Genomic DNA, 13582 nt, shown 5'->3' with positions numbered 1-13582 from the left:
GGTGTCTACTCCTACTGGGTGAGTTTGCTTCTTTGTATTCTAGAGCTTTCAGCTGTGCTGTTAATTCTCTAGTATAACTATTCTCCAGTTTCTTCACGTGGGCACGTAGTGCTATGAACTTTCCTCTCAGCACTGCTTTCAAAGTGTCCCATATGTTTGAATATGTTGTGTCTTCATTCTCATTGATTTCTAGGAAGTCCTTAATTTCTTTTTTTATTTCTTCTTTGAGTCTGTATGGTTCCTCCAGCTTGTGTTATTGTTGAACTCTAACTTTAAAGCATGGTGATCTGATAAGATACATGGAGTTATTCCAATTTTTGTACCTGTTGAGGCTTGCTACGTTGCCAAGTATGTGATCAATTTTTGAGAAGCTTCCATGTGGAGCTGAGAAAAAGGTATATTCTTTTGTGTTTTGATGGAATGTTCTATAGATGTCTGTCAAAACCATTTGGGTCATAACTTCTATTAGTTCCTTTGTTTCTTTGTTAAGTTTCTGTCTTGTAGTTCAGTCTAGTGGTGACAGTGGGGTGTTGATGTCTCCCACTATAAGTGTGTGAGGTTTTATGTGTGGTTTGAATTTTAGTAATGTTTCTTTTACAAATGTGGATGCCTTTGTATTTAGGGCATAGATGTTCAGAATTGAGACTTCACCTTGGTGGATTTTTACTGTGATGAATATGAAATGACCTCCTTCATCTCTTTTGATTGATTTCAGTTTAAAGTCTAGTTTGTTAGATATTAGGATTGCTATCCCAGATTGTTTCTTGAGACCATTTGGTTGGGAAATCTTTTCCCAACCATTAACTCTGAGGTAATGTCTGTCTTTGAGGCTGAGGTGTATTTCTTGTATGCAGCAGAAGGATGGGTTCTGTCTTCGAATCAATTTCGTCAGCCTGTGGCTTTTTATGGGCAATTTAAGACCATTAATATTGAGTGATATTAATGAACTTTGATTGATCATTCTTATTTATTTTGGAATGGTTGTTCTTGGTGGAATTGTATGTGGATTTCCACCCTCTTTGCTCTTTTGGGTGTTGGTAAATTGGGATTATCTATTTCCTATATTTTTCTGGTTGTAGTTAACTTCCTTGGAATGGAGTTTTCCTTCCAGAACTTTCTGTAGGGCTGGGCTAGTGGATATGTATTGTTTAAATCTGGTTTTGTCATGGAATATCTTGTTCTCTCCATCTATAGTGATTGAATGCTTTGCTGTGTCTAGTAGTCTGGACTGGCATCCGTGGTTTCTTAGTGTTGATAGAATATCTATCCAGGACCTTCTGGCTTTCAGAGTTTCCATAGAGAAGTCAGGTGAAATTCTTATAGGTTTGCCTTTATATGTTACTTGACCTTTTTCCTTAGCTTCTCTATGTATTCTTTCTTAATTCTGCATGCTTGGGGTCTTGATTATTATGTGGCGAGAGGACTTTTTTCTGGTCCACTCTATTTGGTGTTCTGTAAGCTTCTTGTACCTTCACTGGCATGCCTTTCTTTAGCTTGGGAAAGATTTCTTCTATGATTTTGTTGAATATGTTTTCTGTCCCTTTGAGTTGGGTTTCTTTGTCCTCTTCTATACCTATTATTCTTATGTTTGGTCTTTTCACTTTGTCCCATATTTCCTGGGTATTTTTGTGTTAGGGATTTCTTGGACTTAAGATTTACTTTAATTGATGAATCTATTTCTCCTAGTGTGTCTTCAACACCTGAGATTCTCTCTTCCATCTCTTGTATTCTGTTGGTTATGCTTGAATCTGTAGTACCTGACCATTTCCCCAGTTTTTCTATTTCTAGCTTTCTAGTTTTTTATTGTCTCCATGTCAGCTTTCAACCCTTGCACTGTTTGAATTGTTTCTTGTAATTTTTGCTTCGTGTTTTCTTCCCTTTCTTACATTTGTTGGATTTTTTGGTTTTTTTTTCTTCTATTTCTTGCATTGTATGGTTAGTTTTTTCTTCCATTTCTTTATGGGATTTTCTCACATTCTCTTTGATGGCCTCTATCATTTTCATGAAGGTGTTTTTAAGGTCATTCTCTTCTGCTTCATACACATTGTGTTGTTCAGGTCTTACTGGTGTAGAATCTCTAGACTCTGGTGGTTTAATATTTGTTTCTCTGTTGCTAAGTGTGTTCTTATATTGCCTCTTCCCCATCACTTCTTCAAGTGGGTGTAGAAAGAGTCTCATCCTCACCTAATGTGTAGGCAACCAGGGTTTCCTTTTGGTGGGTGTAAGCAAATCCAATATTCTCTGGTCTCTGCTGTCTGTCCTCTGCCCTCTGCCCTGAGTGTGGGCAGAAGTGGACCAGCTCTCTCTGCAGACTCCTGGTCACTTGGTTGTCTTGGGGGGGGGGGGAGTTGACCTGGCTGTAGTCCCCAAGCCAGGGGATTTGAGAGAGGGTGAGTGGGAGGAATTAGGGCCTAAGATGGGGACCCAGTGCTCTCCTCTGCTGTCTGCCCTGGGTTTCATTGGAAGTGGACCAGCTCTCTCTGCAGGCTCCTGGTCACTTGGTCATCCATTGTGGGAAGGGGGGTGACCTGGCTACAGTCCCCATGCCAGGGGATCTGAGAGAGGGCCAGTGGGAGGAAATTGGATCTAAGATGGGGACTCAGTGCTCACCTCTGCCCTCTGCCCTGAGTGTGCGCAGCAGTGGACCAGCTCCCTCTGCAGGCTCCAGGTTGCTTAGTTGTCTGTCTGGAGGTGGGGGGGGGGTCGACCTGGCTGCAGTCCCCAAGCCATGGGTTCCAAGAGAACACCAAATTTCATTTCTATGTATACCTTTAGTGTTGCTACCTGCTGGTAAAAGAGTCTGGTTATAGAAGGAACAAGTAGGGCATTTCTTTACTATTTCCTTAACTTCTTGTTGCCAAGTGATGAAAAATCCTTTTTTAAACCTTTGCTATTCACATGGCATTTTTTATGAAATTCTGAGGCCTCCAGCATACTTCCTATTAATAATCAATCAATTTCATTATTGTGTTGTACTAGAGGACCTGGCAGACCCGTATGGGATCTGATGTGTAATATGTATGTATAGGATGAGTCCTATTCCTGACTTTTTCTTGCAATTATATAAATGATGATGGTAATTCTGTGTCATCAGGAACAAATTCAACAGCTTCAAGGTATAAGATGACTCTTTCTCTCTTTCTGTATATTTAGAGTCAGTAAATACATTGAGAGGTTATGTAAAATCCATAAGTACAATGAGAATGGTATATAATTCTGCCTTTTTTACAGAGTTACAAGGGCTTTGAACCCCTTTACTTATAGTTCCTGATTATATCCTGCCTTACCTGATTTGCTTGCATCAGTCTAGAATGCAGGAACTCCAGAGATTGGTGTTTTCCTGACAATGTGTGGAAGGATCCAAATGGTTTTCTTTATGAATTTTATTCTCTCACTTTTACAATAAATGTTGCTAATCATATCCAACAGTTACTGCAAGCTGCTTGACAGTATTCATTATCTTTCCATAGGGAGGAAATTTCCTCATTAATTAAAGGTGCTATAATTTCTGCTGGGTCCATTCCTGTCAGTTGATGAAGTTTTGATTATCCTTTTAAAAATCAAATCAGAAATCTTTCCTAAGTTATCTGAAAGACAACACATAGGTTATTCAGGATGAATGAAGAAATCCCTAATTTTAATAAAGATAAAATATCTAATCTTAATATGTAAATGAGCTGTGAAGATGCATATAGAAAAAAACAAATAACACATTCATTGAGCAAAAAAAAAAGAGAAATCTTTCCTTTATGTTTTTAATCTTTTATTCTGTTTATGTGGTATAAATATCCATTCTAATATGGTATCTTCCCTCTGCATCAAAATCCCTGAAGGGTATTCCCTAGATGATATAATAACCAGAATGCAGTCAATCCACAGGTCCACATGTGCCTCTAGTATTTCTTTTCTACCCATTCTAATTCTTTTTCAGCTTCATCTGATAATATTCTTGGACTATATAAGTCTTTGTCCCCTTTTAGGGTCTTTTTTCAAATTTTCTAGATCATGGCCTTCTACACCAATAATAGGCTGTAGCTGGGAAATCTCTCCTAGCAATTTTTGAAGATCATTAAGAGTCTGATATTGACCTCTCCTGATCTGTATTTCCGTGGTCCAATTTTCTGTACACCTATTTTATATCCAAAATAATTGATAGAATCTCCTTATTTGGGGGAGGCAATTTTTAATCCCCAATGAGGCAAAACTTTCTTTACTTGCTCAAACATTTTTTTCCTAATGTCTCTGCCTTAAAATCTGCCAACAATGTATCATCCATGTAATGGTAAATTATATATTGTGGCAACTGTTTATGAATTAATTCCAATGGTTTTGCACAAAATATTGGCATGAGGTGAGGCTATTTAATATTCCCTGTGGAAGGACTGCCCATTGATATCTCATGATGAGATGAGAATTATTGTAAATAGGCACTATGAAGGCAAATTTTTCCTTATCTTTCTCTTATACAGATATAGTGAAGAAACAGTGTTTTAAATTAATAAGTATAATAGGCCCTTCTTTAGATATCAGGGAAGACAGGGGAATTCCATGGTGTAGAGAGCCCACTGGCTGAATTACTTTATTGATGGCTCTCAGGTATGTAAGCATTCTCCATTTTCCAGATTTCTTTTTAATAACAAATACAGGAGAATTCCAAATACTGGTAGATTCTTCAATATGTCCAGCATTTAGCTGTTCCTGAACCAGCTTTTCTAGAGCCTCTAGATTCTCAGAAGGCATAGGCCATAGCCCCACCCAGACAGGTTCATCAGTTAGCCACTTTAAGGGTAGGGATTTTGGTTCCTCCATTAGTTTCAACACTTGTATTCTGGTTTCTGTTTTTGTACAGCCTAGATTGTTGGTGTCTGTTTTGTATGGTGTCTTAAAATATTTTTCCATAAATATGAGTTTATCTGATTTTGCATAAAGATCATTCATATCTGATACTGGAGGAATGTTAATCTGGATATTCCATTGCCACAACAGATCATGACCCCATAGATTTATTTCTATATAAGCAACACGTGGCTTCAGCCTTCCTCTCTGTCCTTCTGGCCCTATATATTCAGCCCATCTTCTGCTTTGTTTTATCTGTGATAGAGTTCCAATCCCTAAGAATTGAAAGTTTAACCCCATGAAGAGGCCAAATTGGATGCCAAGATTCTTGAGTTATAATGGTAATGTCGAATCTAGTGTCCAGCAAACCTTCAAGTATAATGTTATTTATCTGTACTCTTAGTTTTGGTCTTTGGTCATTTATGGACATCTGCAAAGATATACATTTTTTGTTTCCTCCATGAAAGTTTGATTTATCCCCCAAAGCTAATCTACCATTCAGGGGAATATGATTTTTTACAATAGGTACTGGATTTTCTAATTGTTCTGGGGAGGATTTTCCTCCACAGTGACTGGGAATGACTGAACCACATTCGACATGGAGGCCCTTCCAGAAGGCCCCCACAAGAGTTTCCCAGTAGTAAAGGGTTTTCTTATTTGTCTCTTGTTCATTTACATTCATTGGTCCAGTGTTAGCCTTTACTGCATCGTCTACATAATGCAAAGTGTTGGGGGCCTTCTGTTTGAGTTATTCCTAAAAGAAACATTATTTCTAGGAATGCCTTGTCTACAATTTCTTCTCAGATGTCCTATTCTACCAAAATTAAAACAGTTGATATCTTGATGTCTTTTCATACCTTTGGATATAGTTTCTCCTAGCCAAGCCTCGGTGTTATAATCAAAACACTCAATATTGACTGTGTGTGGGATCCATTCCATTGGTGCTGATCTGATCTTTATGGGACCAAGCAACTTTTTGCCTTCTGAAGAAGCATTTTCAAAAGCTAGAAATTCAATGAGTACTCGTCTAACTTCTGGATCTGCTAACCCTATTGGTTCTGTTTAGTCAATCATTGCAAAAATTCACTAAAAGTGTCTTTTGGGCCAGGCGTTGGTGGCGCACGCCTTTAATCCCAGCACTCGGGAGGCAGAGGCAGGCGGATCTCTAGAGTTCGAGGCCAGGCTGGACCAACAGCCTCCAAAACAGAGAAACCCTATCTCATAAAAACAAACAAAAAAAAGTTTCTTTTGGACTTTGTATAACCTTGGTTTATGACTCAGTTCTCTTCCCTGGTTCTTTAATCTTGTCCCAAGCATGAAAGACTGCTGTATTGCATAGGGACAAGATATGTTCATGACATATAGGTTGAGTATCTGCATCAGCATAAAGACCCTCACCAACAATATTATCTTCGGGAACATTTTAATCCTTCTTTTTGTCTCTTCCCCTTGTCACATAATAAAAACACACCAAACAGACAGAATAAAGAAAGAATATTAAAATCTGAAACATAAAAAGCCCACGTAACAACCCCACATCTGACAGAGAGCCGATCTCCAAAATTTACAAAGAAATCAAGAAGCAAGTCTCCAAAACACCAAAGGATCCAACTAAAAAGTGTGTGACTGAACTAAATAGTGAATTCTCAATAGAGGAGTCTAAAATGGCTGAGAGGCACTTGAGAAAATGCTCAACATCCTTAGCCATTAGGGAAATGCAAATCAAAACAACTCTGAGATATCATATTACTACTGTCAGAATGGCTAAAATAAAAAACACCAATGACAATTTATGCTGGAGAGGATGTGGTGAAAGGGGGACACTCCTCCATTGCTGGTGGGAGTGTAAACTTGTTCAGCCACTTTGGAAATCAGTATGGAGATTCCTCAGAAAAATGAGAATAAACCTACCCAGAAACTCCACTCTTAGACATATATCCAAAAGATGCCCATTCATACAACAAGGATGTCTGTTCTACTATGTTCAAGGCAGCATTATTTGAAATAGCCAGAACTTGGAAGCAACCTAAGATGCCCCTCAACCGAAGAGTGGATAGAGGAAATGTGGTACATTTACACAATGGAGTACTATTCATCAGAAAAAAAAACAATGTAATCCTGAAATTTGCACTAGAAGAAACCATCCTGAGTGAGGTAACCCAGTCACAAAAGGAGAAACATGGCATATACTCTCTCATATATGGATTTTAGACATAGATCTGGGGAGTGCCAGCCTACAATCCCATGGCCAGAGAGTCTGGGAAATAGCACCTTCATTCAACGGCTGATGGAAGCAGAGGCAGACTCCCACAGCTAAGCACTGAGCTGAACTCAAGAAATCCAGTGACAGAGAGGGAGGACTGATGAACAAAGGGGTTAAGACTGGGCTGCTTTAATCCCCAGGAACAGCTGACCTGACAAGGGGGAGCTCTTGAATCCCAGACTGATGCCTGGGAATCCAGCATGGGACTGATCAAGACCCCCTGAATGTGGGTGTCAGTGAGGAGGCCTAGGTAATCTCTTGAGCCTTGGGTAGTAGATCAGTATTTATCCCAGGTATACAAATGGACTTTGGACTCCCATCCAACAATGAGAGATGCACTCTCACTCTGGACTCTTGGGGGAGGGTCTAGGCCCTGCCCTGGATGAAATGACAGACTATGGACACCCCCATGGAGGGCCTCACCCTCCCTGGGGAAATGAGGGGATATTGGGGGGTTGGTGGGAGGGCATGGGAGGAGGGGAGAGAAAGGGAGAGGGACCTGGAATTGACATGTGAAGCAACCTTGTTTCTAATTTAAATTTAAATTTAAAAAATAAAATTAAAAAAAGCCCAAGTAACATATGAAAGCAGACCTATCAGAATTACACCCATATTCTCAATGGAAACTCTGAAAGCAAGAAAGTCATGGATAGATGTTCTACAGACACTAAGAGACCATGGACACCAGCTCAGACTACTATACTGAGAAAAACTTTCAATCATTATAGATGGAGAAAAGCTATTCAATGACAAAACCAGATTCAAACAATACATATCCACAAATCCAGTCCTACAGAAAGTACTAGAAGGAAAACTCCAACCTAAGGAATTTAGCTACATTCACAAAAACATTGGCAATAGATAATTCCACATTACCAACCTTCCTAAAGGAAAACATACACACAATACCAACAACAACATCAAATCCAAAAATAATAGGAATCAGTAAATCAATGGTCATTAATATCTCTTAATATCAATGACCTTAATTCACCTATAAAAAAGAACACAGGCTGTATAAAAAGACAGAATACATCTTTCTGCTACATAGAAAAAAACACACCTCAATTTCAAAATCAGATGTTACCTCAGAAAAAAGAGCTGGGAAAAGATTTTCCTATCAAATGCACCTAAGAAACAAGCTTGTAAAGTTATCCTAATATCAAACAAATTAGGCTTCAGACATTTTGTATTCATAAAAGGAACAATACATCAAGATGTAGTCTCAATTCTGAACATCTATGACACAAATACAAGGGCTCCCACATTTGTAAAAGAAACATTACTAAAACTTAACTCACACATAAAACCACACACACACACTTATAGTGAGAGACTTCAATACCCCACTCTCATGACTGCACATGACTACCAAATAGAAACTTGACAGAGAAATAAAGGAGCTAAGAGAAGTCATAACTCAATTGGGTTTAACAGACATCAATAGAACATTCCATCCAAACACAAACAAATACATCTTCTTCTCAGCACCCCATGGAACATTCTCTAAAATTGATTACATACTCAACAACAAATACAACCTCAACAGATACAAAAAACTTTGGAATAACCCACTGTATCCTATTGATTAACCATGGATTAAATTTAGAATTCAACAACAACACAAACTGCAGAAAGTATACAAACCCATGGAAATTGGACAGTGCTCAATTGCATCACCCCTGGGTCAGGGAAGAAATAAAAAAGAAATTAAAGACTTCCTAGAATTCAATGAAATTAAAGGCACAACATACTCAAACATATGAGACACTTTGAAAGCAGTGCTAAGAGGAAAGTTCACAGCAGTAAGTGCCTACATAAAGAAACTAGAGAATAGTCACACTAGACACTTAACAGCATACCCGAAAGCTCTAGAAAAAAAGAAGCAAACTCAACCAAGAGGAGTAGATGCAAACAAATAATCAAATTGATGTCTAAAAACAATAAAGTAAAAACAAAGTAAACAATACAAAGAAGCAGTAAAACAAAGAGTTGGTTCTTTGAGAAAATTAACAACACAGAAATACCCTTATCCAAACTAACCAAAAGGCAGTGAGAGAATATCCAAATTAAGAAAATCAGAAATGCAAAGGGAGACATAACAACAGACACTGAGAAAATCCAGAGAATCATCAGGTTCCAAAACCTGTATGCCACAAAATTAGAAAATTGAAAGGAAATGGACAATTTTCTGGATAGGTGTCTCTTACCAAAATTAAATAAAGAACAGATAAGCAATTTAAATAGACCTACAATCCCTAATGAAATAGAAGCAGTCATAAAATATCTCCCAATCAAAAAAATAAAAAGGGCCAGATGGTTTCAGTGTAGAATTCTACCATAAGTTCAAAGAATTGCTAATACCAATACTCCTCAAATTGTACACATAATAGAAGCAGAGGGGTCATTGACAAACTCATTTCACGAGAGTGCAATGACCTGGATACCCAAACAACACAAAGACACAACTAAGAAGAGAACTACAGATCAATCTCCCTCATGAATACTAATGCAAAAATACTCAATAAAGTACTGGTAAATCAAATACAAGAACACATCAGAAAAATCATCCACTATGATCAAGTAGGCTTCATCCCAGAGATGCAAGAATACTTCAACATATGAAAATCTGTCAATGCAATCCACCATGTAAACAAACTGTAAAAGCAAAACCACATCATAATCTTATTAGATTATGAAAAAGGCTTTGACAAAACCCACGACCCCATCATGATATAAGGTTTTGGAGAGATTGGGTGTAAAAGGAGCAACAGTCAACATCAAGCTAAATGGAGAGAAATTCAATGCAAATTCTCTAAAATCAAGAACAAGAAAAGGCTATCTTTCTCTTCAGATCTATTCAATATTTTACTTAAAGTGCTAGTTAGAGCAATAAGGTAACAAAAGGAATTCAAGGGTATACAAATTGGAAAGGAAGAAGTCAAACCTTCATTATTTGCAGATAATATCATAAGTGACATGAAAAATTCTACCAGGGAACTCTTATAGCTGATAAACCTTTTCAGTAAAGTGTCAGGATATAAGATTAACTAAAAAAGGAACCTCTTATCTGTGGAGCCACTGGCAGTGGGACCAGGATTTATCCCTGGTGCTCGAACTTGCTTGTTGGAGCCCATTCTCTTTTGCTCAGCCTGGATATATGGAAAAGGGCCTTGGTCCTGCCTCAAAGTAAGGTTCCAGAGTTTATTGCTTTACCCTTTCTGGAGAGTGGATGGGGGGTAGGGGAAGGAGGAAATAGCAGGAGAAGGGGGGAGTGGGAACTGAAATTGGTGTGTAAAATGAGAAAGATTTTTTAAATAAAAAATTATTTTAAAAAGAATAGAAAATAATTCTGTTAAGGGTACCAGAATAGGAGTTGTGAAAATTGAGGACATTTTTATAACTTTTCTATTATAAAGAATTTTTAAATATGGAGTTGGGTTGGTCAAAATAATTTCATTGTGGCTGGAGATATCGTTGAGTTGTAGAACACTTGCCTAGCATGTATGGGATCGTAGTTTCATCCTCAGCAATTCAAAATATAACAACAAATACTAAAATAAAAACTCAAAACCTCTCACCAATAAAATTTTAGAATGATGATATCATTACTGATGACAATGGTGATACTAGTGATGATAGTAATGACGATGCAGTTTTGATGAGGGCAAGGACAATGACGGCAACAGTGATCAATGGTGATGATGACAAAAATGGTGATGATGATGGTAGTGGCGAACTGGTAACAGTGAAGATAGAAAATATGATGATGACTGTGATACTGATGATGACAAAAGAGTAATGATGTGAATTCATCAATGAATGATGAAGGTGGTGCTAGTGATAATGATGATGATGGTGATTCCAGTAATGGTGATGGTGGTGGCTATGATAATGATGAATGTATTAGTTACTTCTCTGTTACTCTGATAAAAACACCAAGACCACCATCTCGGCTATTTTTCAATTGCTTTAATAAGACACAATGGCCAAAGAAGCTTATAAAAGAAAGCATTTAATTGGATGGTCACAGTTCCATAAAGTTCATTATTGTCATGGCAGGGAGTATGGCCACAGTCAGGCAGGCACCAGAGCTAAGAGTTTGCATATTTGTCCACAAGCTCAAAGCAGAGAAAGCTAACTGAGAATTAAGTGGGCTCCTGAAACCTCCAACCCATTCCCAGTGACACACCTCCTCCAGTAAGGCTACACTTCTTAATCCTGTCCAAACACTTCTACCAACTGAAGATCAAGCATTCAAACATATGTGCCTAATGTGGCCATTCTTATTCAAACCACAATACCAAGAGTACTTACAGAAGGGAGAGTTCCAAAGGAATGTAAGTCCATTGTGGCAGGGAGATACGACAACAAGTGGGTGATAAGAGGCAGGATTGAGAAGCTGAGTGCTCACATCTTCAAAGAAAGACGTGAAGCAAAGAGAGAAAATTGAAAGTAGTATGGAGTATTTAAACTCTCAAAGTCTTCCTCTAGTGATGTACTTCATGCCACAAGGCCACATCTCCAAAACCTCTCCAAACAGTGCCAGCAACTGGGAGCTGAGTGTTTAAATATGAATCTTTGGGAAGGACAGTCTCTTTCAAATAATTACAATGCCAATGGTGATAATGGTGATGATGAGCATGGTAGTGATGGCCATACAAACAAAACTTAATGAAGGTATATCATGTCCTTTTTCACATTGATCTATAACCAGATAATCACTCACTTTCTGTTTTACAATATGGAAATCTAGTCCTCAAGTAGAGAAGTATTTTAATCAAGGTGATCTTGTACCTAAGATGAAAAAAAGAAGAACAAACAATATTGAAACACTAGACAGGCTAGCTTGAAATCCAGTTGCTGAGAAAATTTTCCGTAAGTTACCTTACTTTGCTGGGAACTGCCCCCAAAAAAATCTTTTCATCTTTACATGGTTTTTTCCTATTGAATCTTCTATCTCTTTTCATCCCTCCTGATTATTTCTTTCCCTGTGAAGTCAGTTTTTCAGATTCAGTCTGCAATGTTTTATAATAAGAAACTTTTCTCCCTCTGCTTTATAGAGACATGGAGAGGATTAACAGTTAATTTAATGTATTCAAAATGCCTTAAGCACCTTGGAATTAAATGTGTTATGTACAAATAAATAAATAAAGGCTTTAGAGCAAGAAGAATGAGTCTTCTCTAAATCTCATGCTCAGAGCTTCTAAATGCATGCATACACATAGCCAGATGAAAATCTGTGGACCCCACCAGGCAGGCATCAAGCAATCCAGGAATTTGTGCTTTCATTGTTATATTATAAGGAAAAGATGAAAGGCAAAATTCCATCACGTACCACATTTTTCTCTATATGTACACACACACACACATACACACACACATTATATATATGAGATAATGCAATACAAATGACTTACTTAAGTACAATCAACAAACTCTCCCCTTTCCACAGCACACAAAATACCCATCCTAGCCTATCCTCTCTTCCCATTTCTAACATCTCACTAAGAATAATTTTCCAGGGTTCTGCTCACTGGAAACTGAGCAGGGAAGTGTAGAGGCAGAAAGATAACAAGAAACTTGAAGCTTCTGTGACAGCAATATTTCCATTTTTATCTTGGTAACCCATGTGTCAGTGCTGCCATTTCTGACTGCTGCAGACAGAGACTCTCTTATTGCTCCCCAGGCTTCATCTACCATATCTCAGCAGGTATCCCCTGAGACCTCAGCATTCATGGTTACTTCAGGTTCAGAATATTTTAGAACTTGTAACCTGGCTAAAATCCATGCAAACTTGAAGATTAACCTGAAACCATTAGAACATCTTTGGTTGGGGGCAAGAATGCTACAAAACCATTTTATGTAATAAACAACTGGTATATGAATGGATTGTTAAGATAGAACTGTGGTTAACAAGGTGGTAATGTGAAATTAATATCAAAGGGAAGAACCTAGTATCCAGACTCACTCCACCAGCCTCATGATGCTTTCATTAATTGTGACCTTCTTTTTGAGTGTGTATATGTAAGTTCTGTGTGTGCATGCATGTATGCATTTGCATTACATGTCAAGGGATCTGCTGCCTCTCCCTTCTAAATGATTGGGTTAAGGTAGGTGGCCACATCCACTCAGCTTTTATAGGGACTCTGACAATTCAAACTCTTGCCTTCGTTGTTTCATAGCAGATGCTGTACCTGCTGAGTCATATTTCTAATCCTGAACTGTTTTTTTCAAAGGCTGCTTTTGATTTTCATCTTGAATGTATTTTAATAGTAGATAGGACATGAGTGTTCCTAGACTCCACCATTTGTGAGAAAATCAAAAGGGCAGTGGATAAAGAATTGGCATGTCCTCACTGGCTCTGGGTGTTGGGGAAGTGTAATTCTTCCGCATTGTCTCATGTAGTCACCCATCCTTAGAAAAATATAAGAAGATAGAAATGTGATTACTCACATTTTATTCCTAAACCCAGTTAAAGTC

Source organism: Mesocricetus auratus, unplaced genomic scaffold (genome assembly GCF_017639785.1).
Source record: "Mesocricetus auratus isolate SY011 unplaced genomic scaffold, BCM_Maur_2.0 Super-Scaffold_100041, whole genome shotgun sequence".
NCBI lineage: Eukaryota > Metazoa > Chordata > Mammalia > Rodentia > Cricetidae > Mesocricetus > Mesocricetus auratus.
The sequence above is the reverse complement of the archived record's forward strand: the minus strand, read 5'-3'. Positions refer to the sequence as shown.